This window comes from Aquarana catesbeiana, linkage group LG08 (genome assembly GCF_042186555.1).
Source record: "Aquarana catesbeiana isolate 2022-GZ linkage group LG08, ASM4218655v1, whole genome shotgun sequence".
Lineage (NCBI taxonomy): Eukaryota > Metazoa > Chordata > Amphibia > Anura > Ranidae > Aquarana > Aquarana catesbeiana.
In genome coordinates this window covers 50876204-50900136 of record NC_133331.1, presented here as the reverse complement: position 1 = coordinate 50900136, position 23933 = coordinate 50876204, and the positions used below count along the sequence as shown (strand labels likewise).

Here is a 23933-nt window from a genome sequence, read left to right as displayed (position 1 = left end):
CAGACCCTATCTCTCTTTGAGAAGTTTTGCCACACAGGCGTTAACTCACCGCAAAGCTCAGATACCACACTCCCCAGTCTACACAATCACAGAACTGGTTCCAGGATGGAGCATCTCCCTAAGCCTGCTGGGGTGTTTTCTATAGGTCTTAATGAGCCCACTTACTTCAGCTGGGCTCATTAACTCTTCCCCTGCAGGACTCCCAGCACTCCCCCTAGTGGTATAAGTCAGCATAAAGCCTGAATCTAGGGCATACATATTTTCCATCCTGGATGCAACCAGGTGTTTTTACCTGCCTGCTGTCACATACCCCCCCCTCTTGTTTCAACCTTGGGGTTGGAACACACGCAGTCAGGCACGCATGTACTCGAGACAAAGCATCCACATTCCCCATTTTAACGCCAGGGCGATGCTTTACTGTAAAGTTGAATTCCTGTAGGGCCAGGAACCACCTATTTATCCTTCTATTGGTCTCCTTGTTTTGAGCCATCCACTTTAAAGGAGCGTGATCAGTTACCAGGTCAAAGTGCCTACCTAATAGATAGTACCGAAGGGAATCTAGAGCCCACTTCACAGCTAAACACTCCTTCTCAATTGTGGCGTAATTTACCTCATGGGACTTCAATTTCCTGCTGAGGTAAATGACTGGGTGCTCTTCCCCGTTCCAGACCTGGGACAACACTGCTCCCAACCCAACGTCTGATGCATCAGTTTGTACAACAAAGTCCTTAGAGAAGTCTGGGGAGTACAACACTGGCTGGCTACATAAGGCGGTTTTTAATGACTGGAATGCTGCTTCAGCCTCTGGGGACCATTTGACCATGACAGACTCTTTCCCTTTTGTCAGGTTGGTGAGGGGCACAGCCTGAGAAGCAAAATGGGGGATGAATCGCCGATAATAGCCAGCGATTCCCAGAAAGGCTCGTACCTGTTTCTTGCTGTTGGGACGTGGCCAACTCTGTATGGCCTCAACTTTATTGACTTGAGGCTTTATCACTCCCCTCCCAATAGTGTACCCCAGATATTTGGCCTCCTCCTGTCCAATGGTGCACTTCTTTGGATTGGCTGTAAACCCAGCTTCCCGTATGGAGTCTAAGACTGCTTGCACTTTTGGCAGATGTGAGACCCAATCTGTGCTATGGATAATCACATCATCCAGGTAAGCTGCAGCATACTTCTGATGGGGCCTCAGAATTTTGTCCATTTTCCGCTGGAATGTTGCAGGTGCATTCTGTAACCCAAACGGCATTCTCTTGTATTGGAACGCCCCATCTGGGGTTACAAACGCCGTTTTCTCCTTGGCCGACTCGGCCAGGGGAATTTGCCAATACCCTTTGGTGAGATCGAGAGTTGTCATGTATCGGGCTGTTCCCAGCCGGTCGATCAACTCATCTATACGCGGCATGGGGTAGGTGTCAAATTTTGTAACTTTATTCAATTGTCGAAAATCGTTACAAAACCGCCAGCTCCCATCTGGTTTGGGCACTAGTACGATAGGACTGGACCAGTCACTCTGGGACTCCTCTATCACACCCAATTCCAGCATCCTTTGAACCTCCCCACGTATTGCCTCCCGTCGGGCTTCTGGTATTCTATAAGGTTTTAGTTTTACCCTTTCTCCTGGCGGGGTAATAATATCATGCTCTACGCCAGAGGTTTCTCCCGGTAGCTCAGAGAAAATCTCTTTGTTGCGAAGTACAAACTCTTTAACCTCCTGTTTTTGGGGTTTCGATAAGGAGACTGCGATTCCAACCTCAGGAACAAAGCAATCAGACTGGACCGGTGACAAAGTCTCTGCGACTAGGGATTCCCTATCCCTCCAGGCTTTCAGCAGATTGACGTGATATACCTGTTCCGGCTTTCGCCTTCCTGGCTGTCTAACCCTATAGTTCACCTCACTCACTTTTTCGAGAACTTCGTATGGACCTTGCCATTTGGCCATGAATTTGCTTTCAACCGTAGGGACTAGCACCAATACCTTATCCCCTGGGGAAAAAGTACGGGTCTTGGCCCCACGGTTGTACACTCTCTGCTGTGCTAACTGCGATTGGGCCAAATGTTCCTTTACGATTGGCATTACCTGTGCAATTCTATCTTGCATCAGGGCGACATGCTCAATCACACTCCTGTGGGGAGAACTCTCATTTTCCCAAGTTTCCTTGGCGATATCCAGCAGTCCTCTTGGGTGTCTCCCATAGAGTAACTCGAAGGGTGAGAAACCCGTAGAGGATTGGGGTACCTCCCTAATGGCAAACATCAAATAGGGTATTAGACAGTCCCAATTCTTTCCATCTCTATCCACCACCTTCTTTAACATTTGTTTTAGGGTTTTGTTGAATCTTTCAACCAACCCATCTGTTTGGGGGTGATACACAGACGTACGTAATTGTGTCACTTTGAACAACTTGCATAGTTCTTTCATAACTCGGGACATAAAAGGTGTACCTTGGTCCGTAAGCAGTTCCTTACAAATACCCACACGGCTAAAAACAAGTGATAGTTCTTTGGCTATGGTTTTGGCCGAGGTATTTCGAAGAGGAATCGCTTCCGGATAACGGGTGGCATAGTCCATTATAACCAAAATGTACTGATGCCCCCTAGCGGACTTCATTATCGGACCTACCAAATCCATTGCGATCCTCTCAAAGGGGATCTCAATGATAGGAAGAGGTACCAGCGGGTTACGGAAATGTGGCATAGGTGCCGATTTCTGACACACAGGGCAGGAGGAACAATAATTTTCTGTTTCCTTCATGACCCCAGGCCAATAGAATCTCTGCAATACTCTCTCTCTGGTTTTCTCTGTCCCCAGATGACCTCCAAGAATGTGCCCATGGGCCAATTCCAACACCAACTTCCTGTAAGGTTTGGGCACCACAAGTTGCTCAACGGTTTCTTCTGCCCTTTGAGCCACTCGATACAGTAGGTCCCTTTCCACAGTGAAGTACGGGTAAGTGCAAGTTTTTTCTGGGTTCACTAACTCGCCATCTATTTTCACCACATTCTCCCGTGCCTTTATTAGGGTGGGGTCTTTTAACTGTTCTGTGGCAAAATTTTCCCTGTGAACCTCAAGATCTGAAAATTCCACAGACGGCATGTTTTCATCTGAGGATGTTGGCTCCTCCCCATTTTCTCGAGTTTCCCCTGCCAATACCGACAAGGGAAATTCTGGAGAGTCCTCACCACTCTCAGAGGAATTCTGGTCATCATCTTTCTGGTCTATAGGGGCACCAGTGGGGGGCTCAGGACAATCCCAGAGTTCCCAGAACATTGGAAAATCCCTTCCCACAATGGCATCATGTGGTAAGTGAGACACTAACCCCACCTGATGAGAGAGGTTACCTTTGTGGGTCTCAAAAAACACTGAAGTTACAGGATACTCTCGGGTGTCCCCATGCACACAAATAACAGCCACCTTGTTATTCCCAGAGACCACTGTAGTAACTAATTCAGCCTTTATCAATGTCACCAGGCTACCTGAATCCAGCAACACATCCACATTTCTACCATTAATACACATTTTACATAAATGTTTCTCAGGTCCCCGAATGGCAGTACAAGCGACTGTCGCAAACATCGACTGACGTCTGTCCCTTATAAAGTCACATTGCATAGGTTCATCCACAACTGGGCAATTAGCTGAAATATGTCCCTCTTGCCGGCAGCGGTAGCAAATAATCTTTTTCGCTGCCTCTTGCGGCCTGGGCTTCCCGGGCTGCTCCCGCCAGACATTAGGTTGAACCCCCACCTTCTCACTCTCTCCACCCTCACCCCTTGGAGTCATCTTACCCGCCACTGGGGATGGTCTGGTCTTAGGGTGGAAAGTCCGTGAGTCCCTGGAAGAGGTGGTCAGGTTCTCTGTAGCCAAGTACCTCTCAACCAGATCCACAAGCTTATCTGCAGTTTCTGGGTCTCCATGGCTTACCCATTTTTGGATGGAAGTAGGAAGAGCTCTCAGAAAACGATCCATAACAACACGTTCCACAATGTTTGGTGCGGTCAAAGTCTCTGGCTGCAGCCACCTCCTGCTCAGGTGAATGAGATCATACATTTGAGACCTGGGGGGTTTTCCAAGCCGGAAAGTCCAGTTATGTACACGCTGAGCCCGGACGGCCAGGGTGACACCCAGCCGTGCCAATATTTCTGTTTTTAGCACCACATAGTCTTTTGCTTGGTCCGGCTCTAGGTCATAATAGGCTTTCTGCGATTCCCCTGTTAACAGAGGGGCCACAAGTCCAGCCCACTGCTCCTTAGGCCACTTTTCCCTTTCAGCAGTCCTTTCAAATGTGGTCAAAAACACCTCCGGATCATCCTCTCCAGTCATTTTTGTCAGTAAACGGCTCACACCAAAGGATGCAGTATTAGTGGAACCACTTGCCTCACTGGTCTGCGGCCGTTGCTGCATTAATGTCTCGATTTGTTGTTGGAGTCTCTGCTCTTGCTTTTGTAACAGCTCTATGAAGCGGGCCTCAGATTGCTGCTGGGCTTGTTGCTGAGCGTCCAGACTCTGCAGTTGAGCTTTCTGCTGAGCTTCCAGACTCTGCTGCAAAGTTGCATTTGTCCGCTGCTGATTTGCATTTGCTAGAGCCAGCTGTCTCAGTATCTCCTCCATGCTGGCCTTAAAAAAAAAAAACTGCCCGCATTCTCCACCAACTGTGAGGGGTTAGCTCGGCAGCGGGTGTGTGTGACCCCCTGGATGGGTTCACCACACAAAAACAGGCACAGCAGACAGCTTGGTAGGTGAAACAAAAAACAAAGGTGCGGTTTATTCAGACTAGATGCATTGAAAAAATAACAGAAAAACAAAAAGAAACATGAAAAGAAATCCTGGTCAGCTTGACCGCTTACTACACACGTAGATTCCCTAACTAACAACTGGGTGCAGCCTTGTGCTGCCCCAGACCCTATCTCTCTTTGAGAAGTTTTGCCACACAGGCGTTAACTCACCGCAAAGCTCAGATACCACACTCCCCAGTCTACACAATCACAGAACTGGTTCCAGGATGGAGCATCTCCCTAAGCCTGCTGGGGTGTTTTCTATAGGTCTTAATGAGCCCACTTACTTCAGCTGGGCTCATTAACTCTTCCCCTGCAGGACTCCCAGCACTCCCCCTAGTGGTATAAGTCAGCATAAAGCCTGAATCTAGGGCATACATATTTTCCATCCTGGATGCAACCAGGTGTTTTTACCTGCCTGCTGTCACAATACAAAGTGGAAAAATGTTATTTCTGATTTCTTTCATCTTTTGCTCACATTCCCCATTTCATTTATTTCTCCACTTTTTCATCTCCTGGTACAATATTCACACCCTGGGATTGCGGTTTAACTGGTGTGATTATTTTAGACATTTATGGAAATTGTGACTAAGAATTGTATTAGATGTGTGTGAGCAATGATTTACTGTCCTGCGCTTTTTTTTTTTTTTCTTGTCATTCATTAAAATCCCAAGTCAGGCCCCCCGTGCTTTTCAGTGAGTTGTCCTAAAGGCGTACTTGGTGTCATGAAGCTCCTGTCAAGGCCAAGCCCAGCGTCAAAATGCCATCCATACCACCTAATCTAATGCTTGTTCTGAGCTGCGGCTGTCATGGCGGAGTAAAAAGGCCGCTGATTTATTTATTCCGAGCGATTAGCTCAATTAATATGCAGGAGGCGCCTTCACAGGGATAATATTATGAAATGGCACTTGGTTGTGTCCATGGGGTGCCGTTTACCGCGGTGACTCCGGCTTAAAACACCTAATTAGGAGCCGAGCAAATGAGGCGGATATGAAAATGAGAATTTCTTAACTCTCCAGCATGGCGGGTCACCTTGTAGAGGAGGACGATTGTGTTAATACTCTGGGATCTTATCAATCTGTAGAAAGTTTCCATCTTGTTGCTTAGACACGACCATAATGTATAAATGTGGTGAAAACGCGTACGCACAACGTGTAGCTCATAAACAATCAGCCTATATGCAGTTGCAGGATTCGCTGGATGTCTGTCCTCACTTGCTGCTGCCTTAAAATAAGTCTTTAGGCAGAACTATGGGCAGATATAGAGGACCAACCCTATTTAATAATATTTGAATGTGGCTTGGTATTGGTCTCTTGTAATCCTATACATGTTAGAATGGGGAGTTAGAGGGAAATCACTGTAGATCATTGTTAACCAAGGTTCTTTGAAACCCTAGGATTCCTCTAGAACAGGGGTCTCCAAACTTTCTAAACAAAAGCCCAGTTGAATGTCCTTCAGACTTTAGGGGGGCTGGACTGTGGCCAGTGGGAAAAGAAATAGTCCTGTGTCGGTGAGAGTAACCAATGCAACTTTGGTATTAGGAATAGCGTGCCATCTTTGGTGTCATTGGGAGGAATTGCCCCATTGTTGGTTTCAGTGAGAGAAGTAGTGTCCCATCATTGGTATCAGTAAGAGGAATAGTGTCTCATCATAGTGTCTCATCATTAGTATAAATTGGAATCAGTGGGAGGAATAGTGTGTCATCATTGGTGTCACTAGGAGAATTAGTACCCAATCCTTGGTTTCAGTCGGAGGAATGGTGACCCATTTTTGGTGTCAGTGAAACAAATGGTGCCCCATTGTTGGTGTCGGTGAGTGGAAAAAACCCCTATCGTTGGTGTCAGTGGAAGGAATAGTACCCCATCGTTGGTGTCAGTGGAAGGAATAGTACCCCATTGTTGGTGTCAGTGGGAGGAAATGTGTCCCATTGTTGGTGTCAGTGGGAGGAATAGTACCCCATTGTTGGTGTCAGTGGGAGGAAATGTGTCCCATTGTTGGTGTCAGTGGGAGGAATAGTGTCCCATTGTTGGTGTTAGTGGGAGGAATAGTACCCCATTGTTGGTGTTAGTGGGAGAAATAGTACCCCATTGTTGGTGTTAGTGGGAGGAATAGTACCCCATTGTTGGTGTTAGTGGGAGGAATAGTACCCCATTGTTTGTGTTAGTAGGAGGAATAGTGTCCCAAGGGCCAGGTAAAGGCAAGCAGTTTGGAGACTACTGCTCTAGAGACTGCTATAAGTTCCTGGAGCTGTGGCTGGTTAGCCCCGCATGTAATGGTGCCTACATAGTTTTGGGTCCAACACCACTCGGCAGAGCAAGCAACATGACACCAATGGTTTATGTAACTGTTTGGATGGGATTCTGACCATCACTGTAAGGGGGAAGATTCTTTTATTGACCACCAATGTAACAGGCATTCTTTTTTTTTTTTTTTTTTTTTTTTTATTTAGTGGTATGCGACATACAATGAAACGATAACTTCACAGAATATGTAGTGTAAACAAAGTAGCCTACACATGGACATCCGGTAATATTATCTGAACAAAAGATAAGTAAACTCAAGATTACATAACAGAAACAGTTCAGTAAGCATACAAAATACTTGGATACCCTGGGGGTATAGGACTAGGGCTTCGCCTTGACAGTGGAACTGAACAATTATGATGCTCTATGGATTCTCCCTAGTATCCAAGGAGAAGTTAAGTATCTGTACATAGGGGAAGGGTGCTGCTAGATGACCGACTGAGGTCGAATCATACCAAGTTTTTTGGGATTAAAATAGAGGAAAAGAATAAAGGAGAATAAAGGGAAGAAGAGAGAGTGAGAAAGGGGAAAGAAGGAGGGTGGTATAGTAGAAGAGTTGGGGGGGGGGAGTCAGAAGTCCACCTAGAGAGCAAGGACCGCCCTCTACTCCCTAGGCCAACTAGCGGCCATGAATAGGAGCAAGAGCCTCTGGTATTCAACGCGGCCTGGCTATGTCTCGCGGAGGTATTCCTCTGAGAAGCGGAACTAGGTCCAATAAAACCATCTGGTCTTATGTTCCTCGGATTTGTCCCGGATCGTAGCAGTGAGGTCCTCCATTCTTTCGATATCATTGACCCTTGCGAACCATTGGGCCACAGTCGGAGCAGACTGTTGCTTCCATTGACTTGGGATGCAAGCTCTAGCAGCGCTGAGTAGGTGTTTAAGAAGAGATTTACGATATCGCTTTCCTGACATGGGAGTGAGGTTGAGGAGCACAGCAGCAGGGTCATTGTTTAAGGAAATATCTGTGAATTTGTGAATGTAGCGGAGGACCGGTTGCCAAAAAGTTTGTAGTTTGGGGCACTCCCAGAAGATGTGTAGGATAGTGCCAGTTTGTTGCTCACATCGCCAGCAGCGATCAGATTGGTTGGGAAATATTTTGGCCAATACGGCCGGTGTGCGGTACCAGCGTGTGGTCAACTTATAGGAGATTTCTTGATATTTGCTGCAGAGTGACGATTTATGAGCGAAGAAGAGTATGTGTTCCTTCTGCGGAGTAGTAAATGTGATTTGAAGGTCCCTTTCCCACTTAGCTAGGAAGGGGGGGTCTATGGTAGCATGCATGTCCAACAAAGATTTGTAAGATCTAGAAAGGGAACCCCGAATTGGGCCATCACCCAGACATATTTCCTCAAAGGAATGAAGTTGTCTAGAAAAAAACCTATATCTGGGTAGCGAGCCGAGAAAGTGGGAGAGTTGCCCCGCTCTCCAACTATCCAATGTGATGGGTGCCTGTCCTGATGTCACGGACCCTGTAGGGATCCAACCCGTGGGTCCCAGGAATTGAGACGCACGCAGGAGCCCTTTCGGGGCTTGTCCAGTAAAGGCTGGGTCTGACATGCCTGGGGGGAATATGGGATGAACTATGATTGGGGTCATGGGAGAAGGGAAATTAGGCAAGGAAGAAAGACGAAAAAATCTATCCATTTCCACCAAAGTGTAACAGGCATTCTTACCGCTGACCCCTCAAGTAATTGTGCAGGAGTTGCCTGAGACCTGAGATATTTCAAGGGTTCCTCTGGTGTAAAAAGGTTGAGAAAGGCTGTTGTAAACTAATCAGGCTCTACTGTGATGTCCAGTGTGGTCAGCTAGAGAGAGTGAGAGGAGAATGAGGACACCATCAGTGTGCAGCTGCTTCTTCATTGTCCAACTGAGACAGGGGAAAGCAAGGGGACCTAGCTGTATTGCCTTGGCTGCAGTGGAGAAAAGTCAGGTCACTTGGATACATAGCGTGGCAGATGTGAGTGAATCTCAAGACTGGCCGAGCAGAATTTCAAATCATATAGCAGCCAAAATGGTCATCTGACGTTCTGCAGGGGTAATAAATGTTTGGACAACTTAGAAGACCCATTTTCAGCCATGATGAGCCAGAGCCAGAAATGTCTGCCCCCCCTATAGGAGGTATCCATGGAATGTTTTCTCATGGAAGTCTCTACCAGCCTTGACTCTTCCCGATGTATGATTCTTCACATTCCTCCATCACTAAGATGGCCGGGAGAAATTATAATGGATTTTTTCTTGATAAAGATCTCTTACAGACCATGTGTGCCCCATCTGTGTTTATCTCCCATCTGCCTGACATATCTTCAGTGCAGCAAACAAAATATAACAGACCCGTCATCTCCATTTCTTGAACGTGATTTACTCTCTTATAGAGGGGAATAATGCTAAAAGCTTCAGAGAATGAAAAGTGAGTGTCTGTCCCTGAAAACAGACCTGAACCGCTTCAGTTCTCCTACCTTTGTACCCCTTATGGATCTCAGCAATTTTTACATTTCCACTACAAACAAGTTTGTTCCAGAATAACTTTGTCATTAATTAAGATTGCAAAGTAATACATACGGTACATTTTTTTTTGGGGAAATCTCTAGACAAGAATTTTGAAATCTATGGAATCTTTAGACAAATAGACTAAAAATGTTTTATTTTTTTATTGTTAATTTTATTAAAAATCATGTTATTGTAAATAAGACATACACAATGTATTCAATAATTTCTTCCATTTAAAATGACACATTAGGTTTCTGGTACAAAACATGGCAGATGTGAATAAGGTTTTTTTTTTTCTTGCATTTTTGCAAATTGTTCTTGTTGTGCAATGCTGAAAAAAGTAACAAAACTAAATTTAAAGAGAAAAAAAAAAACAATTGTCTACAAAAAAAGCAGCTGGTGGGGGGGTTAAAGAGTTACTAAACCAAAGGACCCTGCAATCCAATCTCTGTCTGGTCCCCCACAGCACACAGAACATGGAAATGCAATGGTTTTAGTAAATATAAAATGCTTTCTTATCAGCAGTATATAACAGTCTTGCAACTTCTATTAATGTCTGGTTAAAGCTTGTAGGAGGAGTTTTCATTCTCCTCTGACTGTCCTATAAGGCTGCAGGACCCCTGACCCTCTGTCTGGACAGTGCTGATTGGCCCTGTGCTGACCACATGCACTCTCCCAAGAAAAAAAAAACTCTAGCAAAACACACCAAACTGAGCGTGTTCAGAGTGCCTTGTAGGACTCTGTTCTATCAGAAATATGGATTGGGGACAGTAAAAGAAGGAGAGGATCAGAGAACACAGGATCAAACAGCCTTTTTACACAATGCAGAGGATTAACCCCTTAGGTTCCACAGTGAGTATATCCAGCATGCTTTACTGCATATACACACTGATTTTACTGTTGTGGGTTTAGTAACACTTTAAAAGTTTAAATAGAATTAGAGTTTATTAACATTTTTTTTTAACTTTGTTATACTTAGGTCAAAGCTCAAACTTTTGAGCTACATATTAATAAAATAGTAAATACAATGTAATAATTCATTGGGGTTGATTTAGTAAGCCCTGGTTCACACTAGTGCGATTTGTCATGTGACAGTTCAAAATCGTATCACAAGACACACCCCATTGCCGGCAGTGAACCTTTGAAAAGATTCCTGTGTAGCGTCACATATGGCAACCCATCACATTTGGCTACCCGCTGAAGTGCGCATGCGCAACGCCGCCATATGTATTCCAACACTTTTACGACAAAATAGCACAGTAAAAGCGGCTCCACCCCTCAGTCCAGGTTCAAGCCACTTTGCAACAGGGCACCTCACGGGCTCACTTTGCTCGCCACGCTTCGGGCATGGCCTCGCTTCACTCGGCATAATTATATTCTGACTCTGTGTCCACTTGGATGGTGGAGCTTGAACCTGGACTTAGGGGTGGGGCCACATAATAACTGCGCAAGCGCAGTTCAACGTCAGTTCCGTCACAGTATCTGACGGTTTTAGTGTGTCGTAAAAGTGTTGGAACCCATATGGCGGCATCGCGCATGCACACTCCAGCAGGTAGCCAAATGTGATGGGTCGTCATATGTGATGCTTCACCTGCACTATTTCTGTGTAATTTTATGTGCACCTTGCATTGACATCTTTTGTAAATGAAGTTGCACAGATGTCAGCAAGCCGCACATGAAATCACACTAATCAGCGGCTTTGAAATTACGCTGAAGTAGCGCGATTTCAAAGCCGCACTGCTGTGAATCCGGGCTAAAGGCAAAAAGACTGCACTTTGCAAGTGCAGTTGCACTCATTTTCCTTAGTATGGTAAAGCTTCACTTTGTAAAGAATACCCCAATAAGTGCAAGGAAAGTTTAAAAATAATGTTTGCTTGCACATGATTGGATGATGGAAATCAACAGAGCTCCTCCTCATTTACTAAGCTCTAGGGAAAATGAGTGCACCTGCACTTGCAAAGTGCATAGTCTATTTGCTTTTAGTAAACCAACCCAATTGATTCATTGTGTTTTCTTAACCGCTTGCCGATTGCCCCATAGCAGATTTACTGCTGCAGGGTGGCCAGGCTGTGAAGAATCATGTATATATACGTGATTCTGTACTTCCAGGTTTTGGGGCAAGCGTGCGCTGGCGGCGGCTTGCTTCCGCTGTGATTTTACACAGCGGAAGCTGATCAGCGGGTCCCACCGATCGTTCGGTACACTGATAGAATGCCAGTCTGCCTATGTAAACAAGGCAGATTGCTGTTCTATCAGTACAGAAGACATGGATCCTGTGTTTCTGTAAAGCAGAAACCCCAATCCATGCCTTCCACTAGTAAAAGCACCTCCCCCACAATAAGAAAACACTGGTCAGGCACACAACCCTTTGATCGCCCCTGATGTTACATAGTAGGTGAGGTTGAAAAGACACAAGTCCATCAAGTCCATGCCCTATGTATTAGGCAGAGAATGTTAACCCCTTCTCTATCAGTGCCATGACAGTGTATATTTTTAGCACTGATCACTGTATGGGCTCTTGCACATGATACTCCTGTTTGAGCATCTACTTTTTTAGACTTTTTTTGTTGTATGTATTTGCGTGTATTTGCACCCATTTGCGTGCATGAGGTGTAAATTACTGACGGAAAAAGCATATTTTTCTATTTTATTTTTTTACTGAAGAATGCACTGCGCTTGTTTATGCACCTGTGTGCATAGGCACATTACAATTAATGAGCTGTATTTTAGCTCAGTAAAAAAAAAAAAAAAAAGCTGTACTGCGCTTTTTCAAGCTGCAGTGTGCAAAAGGCCTATTAGTGTCACTGGTTCCCAAAAAAGTGTCAGTTGGTGTCCGATTTGTCCGCCGCAATATCGCAGTCCTGCCATAAGTTGCCGATCGCCGTCATTACTATTAAAAAAAATTATTAAAAAAATTAATTAAAATATCCCATAGTTTTGTAGATGCCAATAACTTTTGTGGAAACCAATCAATATACACTTATTGGGATTTTTTTTACCAAAAATATGTACCCGAATACATATTAGCCTAAATTGATAAAGAAATTCGATTTTTAAAATTTTTTTTATTGGATAAGTTTTAGAGCAGAAAGTAAATAAAGTCTATTTTTTTTCAAAATTGTCATTCATTCTTTGTTTTCTAGCGCAAAAAATAAAAACCGCAGAGGTGATCAAATACCACCAAAAGAAAGCTCTATTTGTGTAAAAAAAAGGACATATGTTTTATTTGGGTACAGCGTCGCACGACCGCGCAATTGTTAGTTAACCTCTTCACGCCCGTGCTATAGCCAAAAGATGGCTACAGTGCGGGCCTAAATTGCCGGGATGGCATCCATGCACGGCACACTGTGTGATCAGCGAGTCTACGTGACCCGGCTGATTCTAGATCGGAGTAAGGGGCCGATCCCAACCCCTCACCACGTGATCCGCTGTCAGCCAATGAGCCGGTAATTGGCTATTTTTATTCCTCACGCTCATAGCGTAAGGAGAGAAAGGAAAGCCAATCACGACTTCTGTCAGAGGGACATCGGTCCCGAACAGTTAGAGCCACTGTCGCCTCATCTGTGCACACTAGTGCCACCTACCAGTGCAAATCAGTGCTGCCTATCAGTGCCCACCAGTGCCATCTATCAATACCCACCAGTGCCACATATCAGTGCTGCCTATCAGTGTAACCTACCAGTGCCCATCAGAGCCGCCTTATCAGTGCCCATCAGTGCAACCTATCAGTGCCACCTATTAGTGCCCTTCAGTACCACTCAGTGTCGCCTTATCAGTGCCCATCAGTGCAGTCTATCAGTGCAACCTATCAGAGCCCACCAGTGCCACCTATCAATACCCACCAGTGCTTCATCATCAGTGCTGCCTATCAGTGTCACCTACCAGTGTCCATCAGGGCCACCTATCAGTGCCACCCATCAGTGCCGCTTTATCAGTGCCCATCAGTGCAGCCTCATCAGCGCACATCAATGAAGGAGAAAAATTACCTGTTTGCAAAATGTTAATACAAACTATAAAAGTTTTTTTTTTTTTCAAACTTTTTGTTCTTGGAGATTAAATACCATCAAAAGAAAGCTCTATTTGTCTGAAAAAAACATTATAAAATTGTAATTTGGGTACAGTGTAGTATGACCGCGCAATTGTCATTCAAAGAATGACAACGCTGAGAGCTGAAAATTGGCCTGGGCAGGACGTTTAAGTGCCCAGCAGGCAAGTGGGTAAAGTAACGCATGTACGGTATTGCAAAAAATGGTTTGGTCATGAGGGGGGTGAAGTGGTTAATTTTTTATTTATCCCCCTGTTAAGGATCAACTATTAACAGTAAAATGCACTAAGTACATGGGAAGTGCGGTGAAATTTTCTGGGCATGAACACTTCCAACATTTTTCTATTGTATTCCATATTTAAAAAACAAATTGCTTTGAGTTGGATTTTAACCCCCAAAACACCTGTACCATCATTGCTTATAGTACCGCAAAAGGCTTCTGTATAACAGTCTAAACAAGAACCAAATCCAGTTACTATGTGATGTACAAGCCTCATAAAGCAAAAAAACTTCCTATACCACCCCTGAATGGGAGAAATCCTTCATTTGTGTCTGTCACACTCCCCTCCCAAACACTGCAGTTCACAGTGGGTGGGTTTCAGCAACGAAGGTAAGGCTGTCAATCCAGAAAGCAAAGGGCAGGATAACCTTCCAATCAGCAGTGACAATGCTGATAGCCACGCCCCCTCATCTCATCCCACGGTAACACAAGCAGGCACCGCCTACATAAGGGTGATGACTCCACTCTGAATTCATGGGCAGTGCAGAATCGTTGTCACCCCATCACAGGAAGCTGGTTTATGTGGTCTTCACTAGCAGGATCAACAGGTATTTGTAGAACTTAGCAAGAGTGCATAGAGAAGACTACGCACATATAAATAAAGTGCCACTAAACTCATTAAAAAGAAATAAGTACAAATATTCCGTGCCTTCCTGTGTGCTAATCTGGATATCTCAGAATAGCAATGTCAGACAATACATACCAAAATAAAAATGGTAAAGATGTCTTCTGGTCCACATCCTTTGAGGGTGACTACACTGACTCTACATGGTCTTCATGTATGTGGAACGTAGCTAACCATCACAATCAACTACATTTGTACATGGCAATTCATCCACAGCCTCCAGGTAAAAACTCTGAAATCCTCCCATCCATCACAGCGCCACCCACAGGCTTATCAAATGACAGCAGGATCAGAGAAACTGCAACTGCACTGCCAGGGATTATAGGCACTCATGTGCCATAAGGCCTCTTTCACACTGGGGTGGTGGGTGCGTCGGTGGTAAAGCGCCGCTATTTTTAGTGGCGCTTTACCGTCAATTTGCGCTATTTGGCCGCTAGCGGGGTGCTTTAACCCCCCCCCCCGCTAGCGACCAAGAAAGGGTTAAAACCACCACAAAGCGCTGCTGCAGCAGTGTTATGCCGACGGTTTAGCCGCGCTGCCCTGTTGATTTCAGTGTGAAGGAGCGGTGTATACACCGCTCCTTCACCGCCCCAAAGATGCTGATAGCAGGACTTTTTTTAATGTCCTGCCAGTGCACTGCTCCAGTGTGAAAGCCCTTGGGGCTTTCACAATGGAGAGACTGCAGCAGCTCTTTCAGGACACTTTGCAGGCGCTATTTTTAGTGTTACAGTGCCTGCAAAGTGCCCCAGTGTAAAAGGGGTCTTAGTGCCGTGAAAGGTGCAATGAATCTTGGGAGATGTAGTCTGTGTAGAGATGTGTCCCTAATACTATGTCCTGTGCAAGTCATTTTGCTGCCCAAATCACAATGCTGTGATCCACTGAATGCCTTTCTTTAGAAGCCTTTATTGCCTGGAATTCTGGGTAAGAGGCCCTAACATGGGCACCCAGATCCGCATAGAAAAAAAAAAGATATGGCTGCACACCCACACAGTGCAATGTCGGCTTTATTGGTATCAAAAAACCATAAAAACAACTAGTGGTGGCCCATGCATTGTGGGCGCACAGACACCGCTCTCCCATCAAAATCGAGTGGGCTCGGGGCGCAGAGCACTAATGATAGTGAATGGATTTTTTCTATGGTCACACTACAGTTCCTCCCCTCCAATCAGGAGGCAGGTTGTGAGACCTGTTTCCCGATTGGCCAAAGCACCAGATGATCCTATTTGGGTGCCTAGTGATTTGGAGAAGGAGACACTCTGGAGGCAGACCTGCCGCTGCACATCACATCACAGCAGACTGCACAGAACCAGTAAGTGCCGCCGCTGCCTGCATGGAGGAGGAGGAGAGGAGATCACACCGCCACTGCCTGATTGGAGGAGGAGGAGAGGAGAGCACACCGCCACTGCCTGTATGAAGGAGAGGAGAGCACACCGCCGCTGCCTGCATGGAGGAGGAGGAGAGGAGAGCACACTGCCGCTGCCTGCATGGAGGAGGAGGAGAGGAGAGCACACCGCCACTGCCTGCATGGAGGAGGAGGAGAGGAGAGCACACCACCACTGCCTGCATGGAGGAGGAGAAGAGGAGAGCAGACCACCGCTGCCTGCATGGAGGAGGAGGAGAGCACACCGCCGCTGCCTGCATGGAGGAGAGGAGAGCACACCGCCGCTGCCTGCATGGAGGAGAGGAGAGCACACCGCCGCTGCCTGCATGGAGGAGAGGAGAGCACACCGCCGCTGCCTGCATGGAGGAGAGGAGAGCACACCACCGCTGCCTGCATGGAGGAGGAGGAGAGGAGAGCACACCGCTGCTGCCTGCATGGAGGAGGAGGAGAGCACACCGCCGCTGCCTGCATGGAGGAGAGCACACCGCCACTGCCTGCATGGAGGAGGAGGAGAGGAGAGCACACCGCCACTGCCTGCATGGAGGAGGAGGAGAGGAGAGCACACCGCCGCTGCCTGCACTAAACCAGTAAGTGCCGGACCTCCCGAGGGGAGGGGGTGCTAGCAGCTGTCAGTGCCCCTGATGCGGGGGGGTGCATCAGTGCTGCGCCTTGTTGCGGGGGCGTGGTAGTGCTGGTTAATTTCCACCACCCCCAAGAGAAAAGCCCACAGCCGCCACTGAAAAAAGCCAAGCACAGGCAGGCAGGGGGGTACAAGGTTAACGCGTTTCACATGAAGTTCGTGCTTTGTCAAACCCACCACCAACCAATAAAGCTGACATTGCACTGTGTGGGTGTGCAGCCATTCGTCTTTTGTTTCTATCTGATCTTTGCTAGCAGTGGCAGCGTGCACCCCACCGCCTGCATCATGTTCTGTGGACTCACCTGTGAGCAGCGGTAATCTTGTTACACCCAGACCCGCACTTTGTGCTCTCTAATGCGCTCACACTGAGGACAGAACATTTGTTATGTGAGGAGGAATTGGCTGCGATTTTCTTCGCTCGCACACTTGGCCCCATTCATCATCATTTGAAACAAAAGATTTTAGCCAACTGCAAGTGAAAGTTATTTTTTTTTCTCTGGAAGTTCACAAAGTTGCTCCAGAGCAGATGATTATTTCCAGAAAGCGGCGTCTGCTTACCATATGTAACAAAGAGCGGAGCCAGCGATAACAAAATAATAAATCTGGGCTTGGTGCTGATTGTGAGACGCGGCTTCAGGCAACATCCACTAATATACCCGTAAGATATTCAATATTGTATGCGCCATTTGACATATAAGAAAAAGGGGGCCACACAGCCCACCGCACTCCACCTGTAACTAACACACCACTCTTGGATTGACTTACGTTTAAAGTAATTTCCTACTATTGTTAAACACAAATGCAGCATAAAATGTCCATCTGCAAGCCATTTGTTGTCATAATATCAGTACAATTGCCAAATTGCAAAAATCTATCCAAAACTACAAAAAAAGTTTTGCCTTTAGTTATACTTTCAATTGTCCATTGTAACCCATTACATTTGGTTTGTTCTAAGTGGGGACTCTGGTGATGCTCCAATGTAAAGGGGGGGGGGCTCAGGTGGGGTCCCTGATGTAAGTGAGGACCAAGATTGGCACCATGATGTAAGGGGGGCCCTGATGAGGATTCTTTTTGGCCAAAATATCCAATGTGTCCATCATACTGAAAGGTTTGGAGACCTCGCTGTAGATGAAGGCTTTATTCATATGGGCACTGAGACCCATAGTCTGTGAACGGCCGTATGACTATGCGACCTGAGCCTCCAGGTGCCGCAGGCAGGTCATGAAGTGGTTACATGGACACAGCTTCCCCCCTTACATCAGTGTCCTCTTCAGGGTCCCCCCTAACATCAGGGTCCCCATCAGAGTCCCCCCTTACATCAGGGTCCCCATCAGAGTCCCCCCTTACATCAGGGTCCCCATCAGAGTCCCCCCTTACATCAGGGTCCCCATCAGAGTCCCCCCTTACACCAGGGTCCCCATCAGAGTCCCCCCTTACACCAGGGTCCCCATCAGAGTCCCCCCTTACACCAGGGTCCCCATCAGAGTCCCCCCCTTACATCAGGGTCCCCATCAGAGTCCCCCCTTACATCAGGGTCCCCATCAGAGTCCCCCCTTGCATCAGTGTCCTCATTGCACCACATCCTAATTAATGTCATAGGATATTTATTCAAATAATATTAAATGGAGTCTCAAGGTGCCCAAGGAACCCACAGACATATTGGAGGCTGAAAAAAAGGGTGGCTTTCCCCCACAAAATATATTGATATATTGCAAAAGATTAAAGAATGAAAAAATTTGAGATACAGTACATATGTATGTATTGAAACTCTAATTGTCATTCTTTTATCTTTTTTAATATATTAATATATTTTGTGGGGGGGGGGGGGGGGGGTCCCCCCTTTTTTTAATCTCCAATATGTCTGTGGGTTCCTTGGGCACTTTGAAAGCCCATGTAATATTACTTAAAATACATTTCCCATGAGAGTCCCTACTTATATTAGGGTCCTTATCAGAGTCACCCCTTACATCAGGGTTCTCTTCTGATTCCCTCCTTACATCAGGAATCCCATCAGATCCCCCCGCCATTATCAGGGTCCCAATCAGAGTTTCCTCTTGCATCAGAGATCCTGTCAGATTCCCTCTTCATCAGGGTCCCGATCAGAGTCCCCCCTTGGGGCCGGTTTCCACCACAAAAATGCACTCAGATCTGTTCCGGATGCATTACTGAATGCCCATTTTTAACGCGTTTTTGATGCGTTTCAGTGTGTTTTTGTTGCGATTCCAGATGCGTTCCAGATATATATATATTTTTCTCTTTCCTGTTTTTGTGGTGTGAACTATGCCATTGAAAACCATGTAACCTACTTTCTATGCATTTCGGATGCAGAGTAAAAGCACTGGAACGCATGTAGTGTGAACTAACCTCCTAGTCCCAGCTTACATCAGAAACAGAGACCATAGGCAGCCTCTGCTGACCTTGTTCCACAATCTGTGCATAATAAAGGATACGCTATTGACCTCAAGCTGCGAGACGGATAAAGTCTTTTAGTTGGACAGCTGTGGCCCCCCGGGCCCTTGTTTGGAGAGCCCTGCTCCACAATAACACAATTTTTTAAGGCTCCGTTCTCATCTCCGCATTCTGAATCGCAGGCAGAATTGTTGCGATTCCGCCCGCGTTTCGAAACTGCGGCAAATTACGGGACGCCTGTGCTTTCCCTGTGGCTTCCAATGGCACCCCAATCGCGGCGCAATTTTCCGCGATTCGGTGGGCGAAAATCGCGTAAAATGGCGCAAACAGAATCGCGGGACGCCTGTCGCCAAAAGAAGTACAAGAACTTTACCGCAATTGTCACCCGACGAATCGCGCCAAAATTGCGCCGCGATTGGGGTACCATTGAAAGTGACAGGCAATGCACGGGCGTCCCACGATTTGCCGTTATTTCGATTCAGAACGCAGAGGTTTGAACGGAGCCCAAGTTAGAAAATGTTTCTTATAAACAGTTTTTTTTTGTCTTAGGGTTGCAATAAAAATAAAATGAATTTTGCAAGACAATATCACCAAAAGAAAGAGATGTTTGTTCTTAAACAAAAAACAACTATAACTATATTACTTTATTATCTTCAGTAATGACAAAGTTATTGCAGAGTAATCAGGCCCATAGCAGAAATGTACAAATTATTTAAGTGGGGGGGTGTATAGCTGTGAGAGTTGAACTATGTAATTGCAATATGTTGAAATGAAAAGTGATAATTTTTCAGCTTTGTAAAAAAAAATGTATGGTTGTAAGCCAAGAAATATAACACATTTCTTATTGCAAGCATGTGATTGTGGGCCCACCAGTGACCTTTGCCCTGGGACCCCCTAGTTGATAAGGCGGCCCCTCTAACCGGTTGCTGACCCCTTTCGATGTGACTGATTCGCTCCGTGATCTAAGGAAACAACTCCTATTGTGTCATTAGGGAGTCTCTGGTTCGGAACGGTCCTCCGCCTCATTGATATTCCCCCTAACGAGCGCGCACTCGATTAACACATGTTAGCGAGTGCATTTAACTGTGACTTCTTATTAGAGCTGCTTTGTAAAAGTCACTTTTTAATTTCCTCAGTTAATTAAGGGTTCCTTCTCTCCACAAACATCCCTTTGTTACGGTTGTGCGTCCCCGCTTTCTCGCGGCGCGCCCGGGTTCAACATGCACTTGCTTGTAATTTGTCACGCCTGTCAGAGGATTTGATGAACTGTTAGGTTACATTTATCTGAAAATGATGATATATTGAAACGATCACAATTATGCGGAACCCGCGTTTTCCTACGTGCGCTGAATATATGAAGCGCTCAGATACGTTAACCCTCTGCTGGCCGTACCTAGAATATGGGGTCAGGGTTTTGGTACCATAAGGAGAACGGAGGTTTGTAGAGGGGACACCTGTGACATCCAAATTCACAGTGAAGGGTTAAAAATCTGGGATGATTTGGGATTTGACAAAATATGCATTAAAGGCAATCTGATGAACATATAATAATATATTGGGGAGAGCAACCATTTATCCCCAGTGTTGTACAAAGGACGGGGGGACATTCGTTTTTAATAGAGGAAAGAGCATTTACTAATAACTGAAGAAGGAATTCTTTATGGTATAAGCAGTTTAACTATCGGTGGAAGATATAGTGCCCCATTGTTGGTCAGTGAGAGGAATAGTGCCTCATATCAATGGAAGGAATTGTGCCCCAAGGGCCACATCTGGCCCTCGGGCCACAGTTTGGAGACCCCTGCTCTACTGCATGTGATTTGGAAGATAAATGCTTAAAGCATAACTCCACTTTTCCATACCTCCCAACTTTTTGAGATGGGAAATGAGGGGCACCTATCAACAAATGTATGCAGGCATAGGACACACCCCTTGTCACGCCCCCTTAAAGGATAATTGTACAAAAAAACAAGTGCTTTTTTTACCACTACTATTAGTTTATACTGACTTTTGAAATTTACAAATGCAGCAATTTAGAAATCAGATGAAAGGTTTAGCACCGGGAAACACTTTTTAATAGATAAAAAGTGGATTTTATATACATCTATATAGATCAGACCAAAATGAGGGACAAATGAAGAGGAAAGAGGGACAGAGGGACATTGCTCCAAATCAGGGACAGTCCCACGAAATCAGGGACAGTTGGGAGCTATGCTTTTGTTGACAAAAAAAAACATTCCCCTCTGAGTGATCTACGTATATTGCAAGGATTCTAACAACCTTTGTTGCAGATTCTTACCTTTTGTTATTCTGGAGAAATCTATGTTTGTTCCTTTTGTGCTTCTGTGCTGAGTGAGTCTAATGGGAGTGGTTTCATAATTATCAGTCAGCTGTGCAACTGCAGAGCTTTAATGAGGAAATCTGCTGGGCCTGTATCCCTTTAGATGTGTTCCTATTGGCAGTATCTCACCAAAAATTAAATTTTTGTTGCAGGGGATGCCTGAAATCTGACTTGTATCTTAAAGCGGAGTTTCGCTAAAAAAAATTTTTTAGATGTCAGCAGCTGCAAATACTGCAGCTGCTGACTTTTAAAATAAGGACACTCACCTGTCCCGGGGTCCAGCGATGTCGGCACCCGAGACCGAACCGTCCCTCGATCCTCGGGTGCTGCCGCCGCCATTCTCTCTGAGGGAATCGGGAAGTGAAGCGTTGTGGCTTCACTGCCCGGTTCCCTACTGCGCATGCGCGAGTCACGCTGCACGTCTACACTGGTCCCCGTTGTGTTGTGGGAACTGTGTATTTCCCACAACACAACGGGGGTGGGCGGGGAGTCTGCGGCTAGCTATACCCGGAAGTGGGTGCTGATACCTGTATAATACAGGTATCTGCACCCCCCTCCCCCCTGAAAGGTGCCAATTGTGACACCGGAGGGGGGGAGGAATCCGATGAGCGGAAGTTCCACTTTAGGGTGGAACTCCGCTTTAATGCAGACTTCTGGAAAAAATCAGTAAGCCAATCACACAAGCAGGAAATGATGTTTCTGGGGAGTGGTCAGTACACATTCTGTGTACAGAACGCCTCCAGGTAGCCATATTGCATTGCAATTTTTCAGAAAATTACAGAGCTGCAAATTGAAAAGGAAAGGTAATTTTTAATAACATTCAATTACAATATGACTTGTGTCACAACTGTATGCCCTATATTATTATTATATTATTTTTTTTCGCTTTTTTTTTTCCCCACGAAAGTGGAGTTACCCTTTAACCTTGATCCAGCACAGGAAGCAGGAGACCAGAATCATCTCTCTTATGCTGTTTGTATGAGTGCAATCTTTTGTTCCAACAATATCTTTCAAAGTATTCTATAACTTAAAGCGGAGCTTCACACAAAAATTGAACCTCCACTTTTTGGAACCCTCCCCCCCTCCGGTGTCACATTTGGCACCTTTCAGGGGGGAGGGGGGTGCAGATACCTGTCTAATACATGTATTTGCACCCACTTCCGGGTGTAGACTCCCACGGGAGTCTACACCACTTCCCGTCCCCCCGCACTGTCTGCTGGGACGCACACAGGTCCCAGAGACAGCAGGGACCGTTCTGATTGCGCAGTACGACTCGCGCATGCACAGTAGGGAACCGGGAAGTGAAGCCGCAAGGCTTCATTTCCTGTTTCCCTTACAGACGATGGCGGCGGCAGCACCCGAGAGCCGAGCGACGGTTCGGCCTCGGGTGCCGACATCGCTGGAACCTGAGACAGGTAAGTGTCCTTATTTTAAAAGTCAGCAGCTGCAGTATTTGTGGAAACAGTAATGAATTTAATTAAAATGTGGGATTTTCTTACAGTTCACAGTGACGGAACTGTCATTACCAACGAAGACCTTTGTTGGTAATGACAACTTTAAGATGCCTTCTGTATGGAGAAACGAGTCCCATGCATTGCTCAGGTGTGATTTTTGCCCATTATTCCACACAAACAGTCTTCAAATCTAAAAGGTTCCGTGGGCCTCTTCTATGAACTCTGATCTTTAGTTCTTTCCATAGATTTTCTGTCTGATTCAAGTCAGGGGATTGTCTGGGCCATTCTAGCAACTTTATTTTCTTTCTTTGAAACCAATTGAGAGTTTCTTGTTTGGGATCATTGTCTTGCTGAAATGTCCACTCTTGTTTCATCTTCATCATCCTGGTAGATGGCAGCAGATTTTTATCAAGAATGTCTTGGTACATTTTTCCATTCATTCTTCCTTCAGTTATATGAAGTTTGCCAGTACTGTATGCTGATAAACAGCCCCACACCCTGATGTTCCCACCTCCAAACTTCACTGTTGGTATGGGGGTGTTTTTGGGGTGATGTGCAGTGCCATTTGACCTTCCAAACATGGTGTGTATTATGGCATCCAAAGACTTCAGAATCTTCAAGCTGCGTTTTGGCAAAGCTCAGTCGTGACTTTCTTGAAGGGTGTCTTTTTCCTTGCAACCCTCCCATAAAAGCCACATTTGTGGAGCATTTGTAATATTGTTGTCACATGCACACAATCACCACTCTTTGTCATAAATTCCTGCAACTGCTTCAGAGTTGCTGTAGGCCTCTTGGTGGCCTCTCTGACCAGTTTCCTCCTGGATCTTTCATCCAATTTGGAGCGAAGTCCTGATCCAGGGAGGGTCTGTGTTGTACCAAATACAATGGATAAAAAAAGTCTATACACCCCTGTTAAAATGTCAGGTTTCTGCGATGTAAAAAAAAAATGAGACAAAGATAAATAATTTCAGAACTGTTTCCACCTTTAATGTGATATATGAACTGTACAACAAACTGAAATCTTTTAGGTGGAGGGAAAAAATAAATAAATAAATAAAATAAATAAATAAAAAAAATAATATGGTTGCATAAGTGTGCAGTATTAGTATTAAACGAATACTTTGTTGATGCACCTTTTGATTTTATTACAGCACTCAGTCTTTTTGGTATGAGTCTATCAGCATGGCACATC

The 23933-nt window shown here is 45.6% G+C and overlaps 1 protein-coding gene across 1 annotated transcript in view; it reads left to right on the top strand.

Moving 5' to 3' along the window:
• Positions 1 to 23933, top strand: part of ATRNL1 (attractin like 1) — a 968544-nt gene that overhangs the window by 822476 nt on the left and 122135 nt on the right. The gene's annotated exons all lie outside the window — the stretch shown is intronic.